The 16,800-nt window shown below is 46.7% G+C and overlaps 1 protein-coding gene across 2 annotated transcripts in view; it reads left to right on the top strand.

The window, feature by feature from the left end:
* KCNA6 (potassium voltage-gated channel subfamily A member 6) overlaps nucleotides 1-15,048 on the top strand; it is a 37,131-nt gene extending 22,083 nt beyond the window's left edge. Inside the window, exons 2-3 of one of the 2 annotated variants that reach the window (XM_057557676.1) lie at nucleotides 797-919; nucleotides 14,961-15,048. The gene's annotated coding sequence lies outside the window, so the exon portion shown is untranslated. The remainder of the gene's footprint in view (nucleotides 1-796; nucleotides 920-14,960) is intronic. The other variant, XM_057557679.1, reaches the window with a different exon arrangement.
* Nucleotides 15,049-16,800: the final 1,752 nt, after the last annotated feature.

The following is a 16,800-nucleotide window of genomic DNA, read 5'->3' as shown; positions in this document are numbered from 1 at the left end:
TCCCCCTCCCCGTGTCCTCAAGTCCATTCTCTACATCTCCATCTTTATTCCTGTCCTGCCCTAGGTTCTTCAGAACCATTTTTTTTTTTTTTAGGTTCCATAATATGTGTTAGCATATGGTATTTGTTTTTCTCTTTCTGACATACTTCACTCTGCATGACAGACTCTAGGTCCATCTACCTCACTACAAATAACTCAATTTCGTTTCTTTTTATGGCTGAGTAATATTCCACTGTATATATGTGCCACATCTTCTTTATCCATTCATCTGATGATGGACACTTAGGTTGCTTCTATGTCCTGGCTATTGTAAATAGAGCTGCAATGAATATTGTGGTACATGACTCTTTTTGAATTACGTTTTTCCCAGGGTATATGCCCAGTAGTGGGATTGCTGGGTCGTATGGTAATTCTATTTTTAGTTTTTTAAGGAACCTCCATACTGTTCTCCATAGTGGCTGTATCAATTTACATTCCCACCAACAGTGCAGGAGGGTTCCCTTTTCTCCACACCCTCTCCAGCATTTACTGTCTGTAGATTTTTTGATGATGGCCATTCTGACCGGTGTGAGGTGACACCTCATTGTAGTTTTGATTTGCATTTCTCTAATGATTAGTGACGGTGAGCATCCTTTCATGTGTTTGTTGGCTCTCTGTATATCTTCTTTGGAGAAATGTCTATTGAGGTCCAGTGATATTACTTGATCAGCCCAGGGCCACATGGCTTTGGTGGCTACTTTGTAACAGAGCTGGGTCTGAAGTCTAAAGTGTTAACTCACTTTCTCTCTTACCTAAGACACAATGCCTCTACGACGAATCTCCTCTGAAAGCGTGCGGTAGCTCCGGCTCTGAGGAGTCATAGTCGCCTGGCGCCGTGTGAGGGCTTCGTGGGGAGAGCACGGATGCAGCCTCAGACCTGGTAGGTTCAAATCCCGCCTCTCCTACTCACTAGCGTTGAGGTCTCGGGCACCTTCTTTCTCTCTTGGGACCTGGTGTTCCCCAGCTATAACATGGGGATCATTGCACTTATTTTATACAACTACTGTGAGGGTTTTCTAATGGAGATAAGATATATTTAGCACATAATCATTGCTCAATAAAAGAAAGAAGTGTCCTTGGGCAAAATAAATAATACTTGCCCTCTTCCCCTGGGTTCTAATTCTGAAACTGGTTTGGTTTGGGGATTGTTTAGTGCCTTCATGCTTGCAGTTGGGAGCAGAGAACGGGGGAGGGGTGGCCTTCTTTTTGTCTCCTCTCCAGGCCCCGAGGGGGATGGCCCTGCAAAGAGCTGGGTGTCACCCTGCAGCCTGTGGTCATGCCTCTCAGGCCCAGGCAGCCCAGACATAGAGGGAGATGAGACAGACCTTGGCAACTCAAAAGAAGCAGGGGCTTCTCTTACTTTCTCTCTAGGCTTGTGAAATCCATTCAGCCTACAATCCAACCTTTGTTAAAGGCCTAACTCTGTGACTCCGCCCCAGGCTGGCAGTAAGCCCCCCGGGTAAGAGGAAGTAAAGGGCACAAGGATGAACAGGTAGATAGACATTCTTTAGCCCCGGTCACTTCTGAGGTCATGGGCATTGGCTGGATGACCCCTGAAACTCTTCTGAGGGTGGCTACAGGGGACAATGGCTTGTGCCAGGTCTGCCTTGTGACCTCATAGAATGAACCTTTCCTGGCCCTGCACTGAGAAAGCTATTCTTTTGTTGTGTGTCCTTCATGCCCTAAAGCACCACATCTGAGCTCAATTCCTGGTCATTCACCTCTTCCCACAACAGATCCCTATAGAACATCCATCTTTCCAGGGTCAGATAGGATCCTGCTTCTCTCTACCTCCCTTCATATCCCCATCTCTCTAAACCCCAAACCTCCTTCAAGGACCACCTAGCACTTACCCTACTTCCTTCATGAAGCCTTCACAGGGACGGGTCCACTCACTGTGTCCTTAGTGGAGGTGACCTTGTATTGCTATGCACATCTTCATGTTCAAATCCCTTCTACAAAAGAACAGGCCATCAGCCCCTCACCTCAAAGAGCCTCGTTGAAAAGTATGTCTTAAGTTCAACTGGCCTATAATTTCATTGAGGGCAGGGGCCTTGTCTCGTCTTTTCCTCACAGCACTATATCAAGGAGTGATTGGCTGCATGTAACAGCAGCATTTAAAAGCAAAAAAACAAAGAACATTTATCATCTCACAGAACTTGGAGTTTTGAGGAGGGAGGGCTATTGCTCTGTAACTACCTTCAAAACTTAGGGGTTGAAACATTAGCTACTATTTTTAGCTCCTAATTCAGCAGTTCAGCAGGTTAGGCTGGGCTCAGCCAGGCAGATCTTCTGGTCCCGCCTGACCTGCGCTCCTCCTGCCGCTGTGGTCAGCTCTGCTTCACCAGGTGGCTCTGCTTTGGGGGGATTGGCTGGCTGTTGGCCAGGGAGCCTGAGCTCTCTGTGCCTGTCTTTCCCATCCCTCTAGCGGGTGGTCTGGACTTTTTCTCATGGTGGACGCAGGGGCCCAAGAGCAAGAGTGGGAGCATCAAGGCTTCTTGAGATCAAGGTTCGGACTTGGGGCATTACTTCTGCTGCGTACTATTGGTTATTGGCTTGGCCAAAAAGTTCGTTTGGGTTTTTCCGTAAGATGTTAACAAATCACTAGGCCAGCCCAGACTCAAGAAATGGGGAAATAGACTCTGCCTTGTGGTGGGAGGAGCTTCAATATCACATTGTAAAGGGCAGGGCAGGAAGTTTGAACCTCTTCTGCAATCAGCCCCCTGCGGCCATGGTGCAGGGCTCAGGGGGTCCTGCTGTCTAAGGTTCACGTGGCTGCCCCTCACCTCGTGTTCACAGAAGCCTGCAGCAGTTCCAGACATCACATCTTCACACCACCAGGTCCAAAGGCAAGAAGGGAAGAACCTTCCTAAGAATGAGGAAACCTTCCCACCAGCCTCTCTTAGCTGTGGTTCGGACACATGCCCAAACCAATCTTGGCAGAGGTGGGTAAGAGTGCCATGATTGATTTAGGCTCAGCCAGAGTCACCTGTAGGGCTGGACAGGGACCCAACCTCTTTGGAGCATTTGGCTTTTAGAAACTCGAACAAAAGTGAGATTCTGGGGGCAAAGATGCAGGGCAGGGGATGGCAGCGGGGCTGGGAATCAGTAGGGTGTGGAGGAAGCACCTTATTCGGTGTCTTGTACCCACTTATTCTTTTTTAACAGACATTTATAATAAGCCTACGTGAGCCAGGCCCTGGAGAATCAAAGGTGAGCAGAACTCTAATCTCTTGAGGAAGGAGGTCACAGCACATTGCGGACACAAGTAGACGGCGTGCTAAGTGGTGCAGGTAGTGGGGCAGGCTGTACATGAGGGCCCAGATCCTGCCTGCTGGCCCCTCTCATCACCCCTGAGCTTTGACTGTGGGAGTGACAGGCAAAGACCAATGCAGGAGTCAAGGGACAACTTTATCCACATCAAAGCAGCCCCCAGATCCTGCAACTCAGGGCTCTGGGGTAAAAGGCTGAGTTGAAACACACAGCTGGGACTGCAGGCAAAGGGGGGTTTCCTATTCCTTCCTACCTTGGAAGCAAAATATGTGAACAGCTTTCCCAGGAGTGACTTGCAGGAGGGGGAGAGAACAAGACTCTCTCAGTCCACTTTCCCAGCTGGTTTCATGGAGATTGGAATCAGGAATTTAGCCTCCCTTGGAGGCAGGTGCTCCAAGAAGAGTGGAGGAAGAGTGAGGAGTTCTCCTGGTGGCTGGAGGGAGTCAGGAGAGGTTTCCCAGAGAAGTCAATGCATCAGCCGGGCCTTGCAGGATGAGTAGGAGTTTTCAGGACTGAAAAGAAAATTCTTAATAGAAGGAACGGCTTGAGCAAAGGCAAGGGGACCCAAGAAAAGGAAGATGTGTTCAAGGAACTGGGAGCTTGGGACACATGGGGTGGGGCAAAGGGTGCAGGGGAGGCTGGAGAAAGAGGTTGGACTCAGGTGGTGAAGAGCCATGAAGCTGTTAGGAGTTCGATTCATTCTGACACCCGTGGGAGCAGCAACAGTTGTCAATCAGAGACAGGACCTGCGTAGATGCTGTTTTGGAATGATCCCAAATGCTGACTGATGTGAGGACAGGAGGGGGAAAGAGGCAAGAGGGTGGGGACCCTGGCATAGCACGTCGTGGCGAGAGGTGGTAGGAGTGGTCCACTGTAGTCAGGAGGGATGTTTCATCACTGACACTGTTTATCATGGCTGGCACCTGTTTTTGGCCAGTTTTATTATTGTGGACGATGCAATCCTTCATTGCCTGTGTGGGGACAGACCTCTCTCAATGCACTGCCCCTGATGTGCTCCTGAGGGAAGGCTCCTGTAGGAAACCAAGTAGAAGAGATTTGGGTCATGTACTGAGCATCTGCTGGGAGCTTTGGATGGATGGGCTGAGTGTGGGCTCTGCGGTTTGGAGATGAATTTGAAAAGAGCCGTCGTGTTTGGGACGCTGCTGCACCAGGCTGCAGAAACTGTCTGCCTCTAAGAGTTTCTTGAAAGTGGAAGAGGCCCACGTGCTCTTGGAGGATGTGGAGAGAAGATGGGGTGGTGGTAGGTGTCACCGTCCTACTGACCTCAGGGGCATGGGTCTCACAAACCCCATCTCTTCTGGCCACATTGGCTCCCCTTGACCCTCAGGGAGCAAGAGATGCCTATTCTCAGGTTGCTGGGAGCAGGTGGGAAGGAACAGCGTCTCTTTTGTTCCTGGAACTTCCTCCATAAAATAGTCAGGGCTGCCAGGAAATCATCAAGGGGAGCCGTCTGACAAGTAGAGTTATTCAGAAGGGAAAGCTTTGCCTGCCAGTCTCCATCCCTCCAGGCTGCTCCAGGGGTCCATCTCCCACCTTTGCTGTCCTGGGGAGCTCTCGCATCACAACATCCACACACCAGAGGCTGCAGGTATTGTCGTGGGTGCTCTCGGTGGAGAGCAGAACCTGGGGACGGCAAGAGCGCTTCCCTTGACCTCTGATTGCTTTGCAGCCTAAATGAAATGTGATTCAATGGTCCAGGTGACTCAGTTGCCTCTGAAAAGTAGGAAGCTTTATCTGTCTGTCATTTGCCTGCCTGACTTTGAGCAGTCTCACCTATGTGTTGTACCTCGGTTTCTTGGGAGGGATGTTGGGTTACTGTGAGAAATAACAAACAAGGTGAATTGCATATTGAATGTCATCTCACGGGTAAATGCGCATGAACCATTTTATTATATTTTCATATAAGTATAAGAAACAGAAATGATTTATTGGAAATCTGGTGATAGCTCACGTCTAGCTTAGATAGCGTAAGACAGTGTGCTCATAAAGTCGAAAATTTGCAGTTATCCAGCCAATTTCACCAATGGAGTCAGCTTAGACTAATGCTCTGGAGGCTGCATGATGCTGATGGGCATTTGACACGACTCAAGTGAGCCCCAAACTTGCTCTCAGATCTTGATAGTTTCTGGGAAGTTAGAGGAAAATGGTAGCACCGAGGAGACTTCCTCCACCCACTTTAAATGAGGCTCTATTTGTGAGCTTTTCCTGTGTTTGGCTTCAACCAGAGCTATCTGTGGGAGGTTAGACTTTCTGGGGGTTATTTTAGCTCAACTAGTAGTGAACCCAAGCCCAACAAAAGAGTTCTGTCTGTGATGTGAGACCAAAATTCAGAACTCTAAGTCTAGACCAGAAGGTAGTGTGGCGCAGTGGCGGAATGTAGGGTTGGTGTCTTGGTATCCTGGTTCTACCCATCTAGCTGTGTGATTTGGGGTAACTATTTAACCTTGTGGAGCCTCAGATTCCTTATTTGTGAAATAGAGAAAATAATGTCTACCTTAAAGGATGGGTAGACTTATTCATGAGATAATGTATTTAAAATATCTTGAACACAGGAAGTGATGAATAAAGTATAGTTATTATTTTAATTAGGCTATAGAACTTAGGTGTTGGTGGTTCTATAATTAAATGGGGCCAGTTAGCTTTCTTTTGGTTACAAGAGACTAAAACGCTGGCTCAAACCAATTTAATCAAAAAGGGAAACCTATTAACTCATAAAACTTCATTTAAAATTGGGCTTCCTTTAGCAGGATACCATAGAACAGGCCAAAGCATGGAAGGTTGTAGGGGTCGAATGACTCTTTAGTAGTCATTTAGCAAATGAATTTTACCAAATTTAGCAAATGAAATTTACCAAATTTAGCAAATGGAAGTACAGGATGCCCAGATAATTTAATGAATAGCTCTAACTGCTGAATTTTTGTAATGTATTGAAAAAAGCTGAATATGAGACATTTAGGCTGTCCTGAGAAGGCCAATACAGGAAGCAAGAAAAAAATCATTAAGTATAGGACATGTCTTAAATATACAGGATGCCTAGCTACCCTCCTCTTGTTTAGGGTATTTCCACCCATGAAATTCTACCCATACCTACAAGTAGTGTTTTTAGCTAGTGCTATTAGACTCAATTAATTTAATTCCTATATGAATTAAATTAACCAGAGCCTGTGCTGGAAAATTCAAGATAAGTCTAAGATCCATAGTATGTTACTTGACAATAATAGAATTCTTTTAAAAAATTGGGCTTCAAGTCCAGTATGATCCAGGAGGTAAAATGTTTTCATCCCTTTTAATGTAATTCTGCTGTCCATGTTGACTGTGGATGGTGGTAAGATGGCTAGTAGCTCCAGACATATCCTCCCAGGTTCTAGCCCAATAAACAGAGTCTTTTATTGACCTGGCAAAATCCATGATCTGATTTTCATTGGTCAGAATTCCACCTCATCCTCTTATCTGGGCAGATTATTAGGCCAGGGGAATGGTATGTTCTGACTGGACATATCTGGGTCACATGCACAGCCTCGGAGCCAGTGCTGGAGTCACTTTCACCCAAAGCCTACGGGCTGAGTGTGGAGTGTGGAGATTGCTTTTCCAGAGGAGAGCTGGTTCTCTGAAAGGAAAAGAAGAGACAGCATAGGTGTTGGGTAACCAAAAATACAGCAGCCTCCCTCCCCAAACAAACAAACAAACAAAACAGCAAGTATCTATTACATCCAGGTTCTTCTTTGCCGCCATTTAGCAAGAGAAAAATATCATAGCTTAGGTAAATCAACACCAAACTAGGACAAGGAACATGTCCTTGACGTTAGGTGAGGAATTCCTAAATCCACACCTGGGCTTGCCACTTCAGATTTGAAGATTATCAAAGAATGCTTTTGCATAATTCCTTTTTTTAAGTTACTGGTTCTTCCCCCCCCTCCCCACCTAGATTATTAAGATAATGCAGTTGATTCTTGAATGACATGGGTTTGAACTGAATGGGTCCACTTTTACACAGAGTTTTTTCAGGAAATGCACACTACAGCACACAATCCAAGGCTGGATGAATCCAAGGATATGGAGGGGTGACCCAGATTTTCGACTGTGCGGCGAGTCAGCACCCTAGATCCCTGAGTTGTTCGAAGTTCAACTGTATATGAATAAAGGTGTATAGAGCAAAATAAAAGTCACCAATAATCCCACAATCCAGAGATAATTCCTTTCATCTTGGTGTAGTTATTCCAGATGATTTGTGAGTGTGTATTTGTATGTGTCTTATACATATAAAATACTTTAAAAAATGAAATCAAACATAAACTTACTTTATTACCTTTTAAAATGCAATAATATATTCTGGAAATCTTTTCATCTTAAAATGTAGATTTTAGAAATCGCAATTTTAGGGCTGCACACATTTAAACAAAAATACCATTGCTATTTAACCACTCTTCTATTAATTGTTTTTCATGATTGTAAGCAACACGTATCCTTACCTATACATGTTTATCTATTTGCTGATGATTTCTTATGAATAAGTTCCCAGAAGTGGAATTTTTGTGCTAACAATTATGTATACCTTAAAGATTCTGACATTTTGTGTTACTAAAATGCCCTTCAGAAAATTGTACCTGTACTGGGTAGGTTGCCAGATAAAATACAGGATGCCCAGTTAATTCGAATTTAAGATAAACAGTGAATTTTTTTTAGTATAAGAATGTCCCAAATATTGCAGAATCATTTGAAATTCAAATTTAACTGTGGATCTTGGGCGCCCCAGTCTCGGGTCTGGCCACCTTAGTGCACCAACAGCCGTTTCCTCCAAAGTCTGGCCATCTCTGGGGATGCTACCATCTAGTGGGGTTGGATCCCTGCTCTTTTCCTACTCTGACCTCTGACTTTTTTTTTTTTTTTTTCCTGGGTGTAAGGGAGGAATCTCTACTTCTCATATTGTATCAATCTGCTAAGGCTACCATAACGCAGTATCACCGATTGGGTGGCTTAAACAAGTAATTAAATTATTAAATTTATTTTCTCATAGCTCTGGAGGCTGGAAGTCCAAGATCAAGGTGCCAGCAAATTCAGTTTCTGGCGAGAGCTCTCTTCCTATTTTTGTTTTTTAAAATTAATTAATTAATTAATTAATTTTTATTTATGGCTGTGTTGGGTCTTCGTTGCTGCGCGCGGGCTTTCTCCAGTTGCGGCAAGCGGAGGCCACTCTTCATCGCGGTGCGCGGGCGTCTCACTATCGCGGCCTCTCTTGTTGCGGAGCACAGGCTCCAGACGCGCAGGCTCAGTAGTTGTGGCTCACGGGCCCAGTTGCTCCACGGCATGTGGGATCTTCCCAGACCAGGGCTCGAACCCGTGTCCCCTGCATTGACAGGCAGATTCTCAACCACTGCGCCACCAGGGAAGCCCCCCCCCCTTCCCGTTTTTGAGGACCGCCACCTTCTCGCCTTCTGGCTGTGTCCTCACATCACCCTTTCTTGGCACACATGGAGAGACATTGAGCTCCAGTGTCTCTTGTGTACGGACACCAATCCCACAGGGCCGGGCCCTACCCCTCACACCTCATTTAAGCTTGGTTACTTCCTTAGAGGCCCCGTCTGTCTCCAAAGATAGCTGCCCTTGGGGTGGGGGGGCTCGGGCTTCAGCATATGAATTTTGGTGGGACGCAAACATTCCATTCATAACATGTATCTTTAAAGGTGCTTTCCTATTGCTTTCCAAGACTCTAAAGGAGTTCAGGCTTTCGAAAAACAACACAGGCAACCTCTGCTTATGAATGAGGTAGTAAAATGTGTCCGTTGAACTCAAAAGCTTCCGGAAGAACTCAATTGAAAGATTTATAACCTTCATAAATTGAATATTTATTTATCAAAGCCATGGATCCTCTAAATAATCTTTTCGGCACACAAAAGCACCTTGTGGGAACATAAAGAGTGCACATTGACATTTATACACATGTATATATGCATAGAAAAAAGACCGGAGGTATGTTAATCACAATAATAGTCACAGCTACCAATTACTAAACATTGTGCTGTACAAAAATATTACCGTAAATCGTCACACTGTGAGACAGCTTCAATTATTATTTCCATTTATCAGATGAGGCCACCGCATAAGTAACTGGGCTGAAACCGGTTTGGTGCGACTCCAAAGGCAAAGAGTGTGTACGTTTTAGAATCAGAAAGATTACTTCCACCTTGAAAAATTATAGTGGATTGTCAATGGATAGAAATGAAAAGACAAACAGAAGAAATCGCCAGCTCTGTGTGAGAGTATTTATGTCACCAACCAGCTCTGAATGTTCTAGTTGGGAAGAGTGGCTGTTAACTTGATGGGCATTAAGTGGTATCTTGTGTACTTTGCATTCTGTTGCTAATTATAATGTCCACATGCTCTTTTTTTTTAACTTTTTATTTTATATTGGAGCATAGTTGAATAACAATGTTGTGTTAGTTTCAGGTGAACAACAAAGTGATTCTGTTTTACATTTTCCCATTTAGGTTGTTACATAATATTGAGCAGAGTTCCTTGTGCTATGCTATGTAGTAGGTCCTTGTTGGTTATCCATTTTAAATATAGCAATGTGTACGTATCGATCCCAAACTCCCTATCTATCCCTCCCTCCGACCCTTCCACCCCTGGTAACCATAAGTTCGCTCTCTAAGTCTGTGAGTCTGTTTCTATTTTGTAAATAAGTTCATTTGTATCATTTCTTTTTAGATTCTGCATATAAGCAATATACGATAGTTTTCTTTCTCTGTCTGACTTACTTTACTCAATATGACAATCTCCAGGTCCATCCATGTTGCTGCAAATGGCATTATTTCATTCTTTTTCATGGCTGAGTAATATTCCACTGTATATATGTTCCACATCTTCTTTATCCATTCCTCTGTTGATGGGCATTTAGGTTGCTTCCATGTCTTGGCCACACGCTGTTAAAGATAATGGTGAACCCTAAGACTTGGGAGAGACCGACAGTCTCCCCGTGGGTGTCCGGAGCCTGACGTAGCCCTCACCTTGCTGCATGCCACCTCTCCATCTCTCAGGAGTTGCACAGGGTTTGGTGACGTACCCCAGAGGAGCAGCAACTTCGATCAAGCTCAAGGTTTCAAGGGATGCCAAATTCCACATCACTCACAGGAATGCCAGAACGGCTGGGAAACAGCTGTTGAGTCTAGACCAGCCAGTGTAGACACGAGACAAGACCAGCCAGTGTAGACACGAGACTGAGATGGTCAGTGGTTCACACTGGATCCAGCAAGAGGCAGGATCTTCCAGATCCTGGTCCTCACCTTCCCCTGCACGTGGGGCATGGCGCAAACTCTGGGAAGTGCAGCCCAGTTGAAGATGTGACTCCCCCAATAGCAATTGCCAAGACTGATTTTGGGGGCAAAGGAAAATGTGTTTTAAAAATATACACATGAGGATTCTCAAATTTCGTTGTTCAGTTGTAATATATTGCAGATGTAAAAACTTTAAGACTCCCTCTGACTATTTTAGCTTGTGTCTGAAGGGGAGTTAATTTAAAGGAGACAACCTGGCAGTCTTATTCTTTAGAAGGAACTTTAAAGAATGTTTGTTTTATCATACGATTCCGAATAAGTAGGGAAAAATGGATGAATTCAAACTTGCTTTACTCAGCAAAGGGTTAAATTAATACTGGATTACTAGGTAGTCCTTAATTGCACAGGAAGTATAAACAAGTGGTGCTCAAAATTAGGTGTTCAAATTTAGATCCCCCGATGCCCTATCTTACGTTGGATTTGTTATTTTGTGCATTAGCTGACAAATGGTCGTTCTCATGGTGGCCCTGTCAGCCGGCCCATGTCACCATCTTTTCTGTATAGTTACGCATGTTCAATAATTTAGCTACTTTGTTGCATTTTTTTGCCCTTGTTTTATAAAAATGAGGGGAACACAGAGAAATTGACAGCACCAAGCAAAGATGTTAGCAGAGCTGAGAGGAGATAAAAATTGTTAGGTTTGCCGAAAGTGCTGACTCTTTAGCTTCAATCAGTTGTTCACTGGGATTCAGCCAATTGAATGTGTGTTGAATTATGAAGGAAGGTAACATATTGAAGGATCATGTGTGAAGTGCTGGAAATAGATATGGATGTTATATCTACAAGGCAAAGTGTAAGGAAGGATTTCATCATACCTTAGTGCTCCAGCATAGAAACCCCATACAACATACAATCTTTTGCAGAATTTACTTAAATATACAGTTCCAGAAATTATATGTGAAGATGGGAACCACAGGTTTATAGAGGAGTGAGTGGCAGGGCTTTACAGAAAAGTGTGCAGGACTTCCCTGGTGGCACAGTGGTTAAGAATCCGCCTGCCAATGCAGGGGACATGGGTTCAAGCCCTGGTCTGGGAAGATCCCACATGCCGTGGAGCAACTAAACCCATGTGCCACAACTACTGAGCCTGTGCTCTAGAGCCCACGAGCCACAGCTACTGAGCCTACGTGCCACAACTACTGAAGCCCGCGCGCCTAGAGCCCATGCTCTGCAACAAGAGAAGCCACCTCAATGAGAAGCCCGCGCACCGCAACGAAGAGTAGCTCCCGCTTGCCGCAACTAGAGAAAGCTCGCGCGCAGCAACGAAGACCCAACACAGCCAAAATTTAAAATATAAATAACTAAATAAATTTATTTTAAAAAAAAGCGTGCAGTCTCCAAGTCCTAAGAGTTTTAGGGCAGAGGTGAGGCAGATTAATAAATGTTATTCAACCCCAAGCAATACATATTGGCTGTTGCAGTAGTAAAAGGTAGTGTTTTAACAAATTATTGATAAGTATTTATTGCGCTCCTATTGTGTGCTAGGCAATGGCGATAGAATGATAAATGGAACAAATGATTTCCTCCTTTAACAGAACTGATGACGACGACGACGGTGATTTGGTGTGTGTGTTCGTGCTGATGTTCATCCAGTAAACCCCAGTATAAAACTGCAACTGTGACAAGCGTTACAAAGTACAGACATTCACATACCAGTTCTATAAGAGCCTGAAATGGGAGGATTTGACTTAGTGATATTTGAATTATATGAAGAAGGTTAGATAGGCAAAGGTTCCAGACATGTCATTCCAGGCAGAGTGAACAGTATGTCCAACGGCCCTGTAGTGGGATTAACGTGGTGAGTACAAGAGACGGGGTTACCAAGGCAACAAAGGAAAGGGCACGCACGGAGCAAGGCAGTCTCACCACAAGGCACTGGGTTGGATGGATGCAGGTGGACCCGTTACAAAACTTTTGCCAACATCCAGGTGAAAGATGGCACTAGAGTGATAGTGGTGGAGATAGAAAGAAGTGATTGGATTTGACAGCGGTGGAGGAGGTGGGAGCTTCCGGCCTTGGGGATGGATCGGAGGAGGTGGGTTAGAGAGAGAGAGGTGGATGAGAGGAAGGAGATGACGTCTAGGATTAATATCACAAAAAATAGGAAATCTAGCCCTCACTTCTTTGGCATTGGAATGAAATATGATTAGGGGTGGGGGAGGTGAAAAACAGTATATTTAGGAATCATTTTAAGTTTTGTTAAAGTCATACATGCCCATGATTTGAAAAGCCCAATGATACTGTAAGTCCTGCTTCTCTCCTCACTGGGAATTCAAGTCCTTAGATAAGGCAACCACTTTCAATTGTTTGAACAGTTTCTGGTATTTTCCTTCATTTTTCTCTGTAAATGCTTATGTTGCTATTTCTTGAATTTTTTTTCATTTACCAAATATTTATAAAGTGCCTACTTTGTGCCAGTCACTGAGCACAGAAATATTAGGGAGCAAATCGTGGGTACACGTCATGAACAAAATCTTCTGCTCTCACAGAGCTCTCACTCCAGTGGGGAGGATAAGTAAACACTGAAATAAAACATCGCTGTCAGCCTCTCATTATATAGAGGCAGTGCTCTATAGGGATGGTTATACGTAATACGGAGAAGAATAAGCACCCGTGGGAGTGATGTGGGCCATGCTGGGAAGAAACGCAGTGTTCGCTAAGGGAGCGGGGGCAGGGATGACCCGCCTGAGAAATGGCATCTGAGCAACGACCCAAAGGATGGGAAGGAGAGCCCCGTGGATGTGTGGGGAGGTGGCATTCCAGGCCAAGCAACAGCAAGTGCAAAGGCCCTGAGGTGGGAGGACAGAGGGTGTAACTGAGAACCAGAACAGCAGAGGGGCCCTTGCTGCTGGAGCACAGTGAGTGGGGGAGGGTGATGGGGATGAGGTTAGCTTGGTAGGGTGGGGACGCACGATGGGTAGGGCCTCATGGGCTGCTGTAACAACCTTGACTTCTACTCGGTGTGAAGGGACAGCACCTCTTGTCTTGATAGGAAACCGTATGTCCACTTTCTGACATAATTTTTGGTTAAGTCAGTGTTCAGTGTTTACACATTATCACTATCAAATATTATTTTCTGCATTGTCAACATCATTTTCTTGGATTCCACATGTATGTGATGTTACATGATACTTGTCTTTCTCTGTCTGACTTACTTCACTCAGTATGATAATCTCTAGGTCCATCCACGTTGCTGCAAATGACATTATTTCATTCTTTTTCATGGCTGAGTAGTATTCCACTGTATCTATGTACCACATCTTCTTTATCCATTCATCTGTTGATGGACACTTAGGTTGCTTCCATGTCTTGGCTCTTAGTGCAGCAATGAACATGGGGGCACATGTGTCCTTTCAAATTAGATAAACTTCCCCTCTTTTGACTGAGTGGCAGAGGGATAGGTGTTTGGCTTTGTGGAGGTGGGGAGGAGACCTGGAAGAGCATGTCCAAGGCAACCCTGGCCTGTTCTTGAAGGGCTTTGTGGGAGTTACAGCGACACGTCTTCACACCCGGCGGCTGAGTTGGGGCTTGGCTTTCTCAGCCCAGGGCACGGTAGAGGCAGACCTTGAACACAGAACACTGGGCCCCAAATCTCACATACTTTCCAGTAGAAAACACTGACGTCTGATATCACGTGGGACTGACTGTAAGGGCAGCAGGAAATCAGGGAAGAGAGAGCTCAGTCGTGTTGGTGCGGCCAGAAGGGCTCACGGCGTTGCTGAGGCTTGGCTGGGCTGGGAGGGATGGGGGACGGAGGAAAGTGGGAGGGGGAGGCAGGAGGTTCCAGTGGGTGGCGGAGGGGAGAGCCAGGCTATAGCAAGGACTCTTTCACGGAGAAAGCATACGCCTGATGGATGTGAGGGTCAAGATGGGCCCTGGGACCCAGCAGGACAGTGCAGGTGTCAGAGAGAAGGGAGCCCAGCTAGTAAGTTGTATGAAGTGTCACCTTCCTGGGCCTGGAAGTCGAGCGGATTGCTTGGACTTAATTTGGGGGGACTAAGAGGCCATTAAAGGTGGGGTGTTAATGACCACAGTGTACAAGGCAGCTTCTGCAGGAGCCGTTCAGGGCTCAGCAGTTGCTGACGGGTTGCAGGGACCCTTGGAGGGCCTGTGGGGTGGCAGGTACGGTTTGGGTAAGCCAGAGAGGCCAGGAATGGGGCCAGGCGGGGGACCACCGTGCAAAGGAACCAAGGAAAGAGGCTGGCCGTCTATCCCAGGTCTCTTGCAGTCACTCCTCATGCAGCCCAACCTCCCACCACTAACTCATCTCCTTTTCTTCTGATTCATCCTTGGCAGGAAGGAAGGGAAGAGGCTGGCACAGAGGTCCAGACCAGGAGACCTACAACTCCACTTCTGATAGTGGCTGGACAAAGAGGGTCCGGACCCTCAACTTCTCCAGAAGACGAGACCCCCTCCAGTGGCCTCCCATGGGCCATGACCAGGCTGGAAAAAGCTGGGACCAGACCCACCGGCATTTAAAGATGGGGCCCAGGATATTGGGGTGAAGCTGGGGCGGGGAGGTGAGAGCTGGTGGTGTGGATTAAGGAGACCAGGTGTGGAGAGGTCAGGGGTCGAGGGATGAGGGCAAGTGCGCGGCTGTGCTGGAGGCCCGTCTAGGGAAAGGGTGGCCATGGAGGGCTACCAGTAAACCCACGCGCAGTCTCAGAGGCCGTGTGCTTCGCTGTGTGGAAACATCAACAGCTAAGCTAAGCAGACACGTCATGTTAAGTCGTGACAAAGGCAGCTATCCAAGGTGCCAGGGCACCCAGCCAGCGTCCCAGGTGCCACCCGCAGATGGCATCAGAAATGGCGCTTGATTACCCTCTGCCGTGACCCCACCCTGGACAGGGGACGTCTTCCAAGGGGGCAAGATGTGTCACCCACGGTTGAGGAGTGGCCTGCCTCTCCTATAGACCTGCCTGCGGGCAGACGTCAAGGCCAGACGATGCCACGCGCAGGGTGTCCCAGGACAGCGGAGGCGTCTTTCTAGTGTGTAACCCACTCTGCCTCTGTCCTGTCCCCAGGAGAAGGAGAGCAGGTTCTCATTCTGGGAAGTCCCTCCTCCTCGCCTCCGTCCCTCCCTCCAGCATCCTTCCAGGGTGCTCTGGAAGGGGGCATTCCCACTAGTGGCCGCTCATCCAAATATCTTTTCCTCTTGGTGACAAAACACATGAGGCTGATTTTCTTGCCTTGAATTTACTTTCCTAATTAGGTGTTGCTGAGATTACCGTTTGCTTTTAATGCCCGGACCCTCCGAGGTCTGTGTGCTGGGCAGGGGGCTTCGTCACCAAACTGCAGAAGCCCCGGCCGCGGGGACCATATCCTCAGCCAAGTGCCCACCCGATGTCTAGCAAAGCACCGGACGTGGACTTGTCACTCACAAAGTGGCCAGTGAATGAGTGAGTGAGGATGTGATTGAATGAACGTTGGCTCTGGTTAATATATGCCGTTAACACACTCGTGTACAGTCATCAAGCACTTACATGTTGTTTCCTATAAGTGAGGATGGCAGTCAAGCATCGCTGCATCACACACACACACTTTTCTCTCCCAGGCTTCTCCTCTTACCGAAGAAGCCTCACAAGTCTGACATCTCCTGTGAAGGTCTGTTTCCCAAGCTGTGTCTGTGATCTGTTTGCTTCTTCATTCAACAAGTGTTCGTTGAATGCCTGCTGTGGGCCAAGGGACAAAACCAAGGACTCAGGCTCTTATGAAGCTTAGCTTCTGCTGGAGGAGATAGGCAATCGATAGAATAAGTAACTAAAATATACTCTATGCTAGGTGAGTACAAACTCCACCAAGGAACATCCAGAAAGGGGGCCGTGAAATACAGCAGGGGGTAGAGGGGTGTGGGGACCAGATTAAAGTAGGGGAGACAGGGGAAGGCTGACCTAGAAGGGAATGTCTGAGTAAAGAGCAGAGGGGGTCAAGGAGTGAGGGCGCCGTTCTAGGTGGAGGAACAGCAAGTGCAAAGGCCCTGAGGTGGGAGCCTCGCTGGCGTGTTCTAGGAACAGCAAGGGGGCCGGTACGGCTGGAGGGCAGTGAGTCAGCAGGACGCGAGGTCAGGGTTACCTGGGTACTGAGGGTGGGCTCTGTCCAGCCAGGGCCTTAGAGGCCCTGAAAGGTCTGTGCTCGT

This window comes from Balaenoptera acutorostrata, chromosome 11, assembly GCF_949987535.1.
Source record: "Balaenoptera acutorostrata chromosome 11, mBalAcu1.1, whole genome shotgun sequence".
NCBI lineage: Eukaryota > Metazoa > Chordata > Mammalia > Artiodactyla > Balaenopteridae > Balaenoptera > Balaenoptera acutorostrata.
Note: the sequence above shows the minus strand (reverse complement) of the source record. Positions and strands in the feature narration are given on the sequence as shown.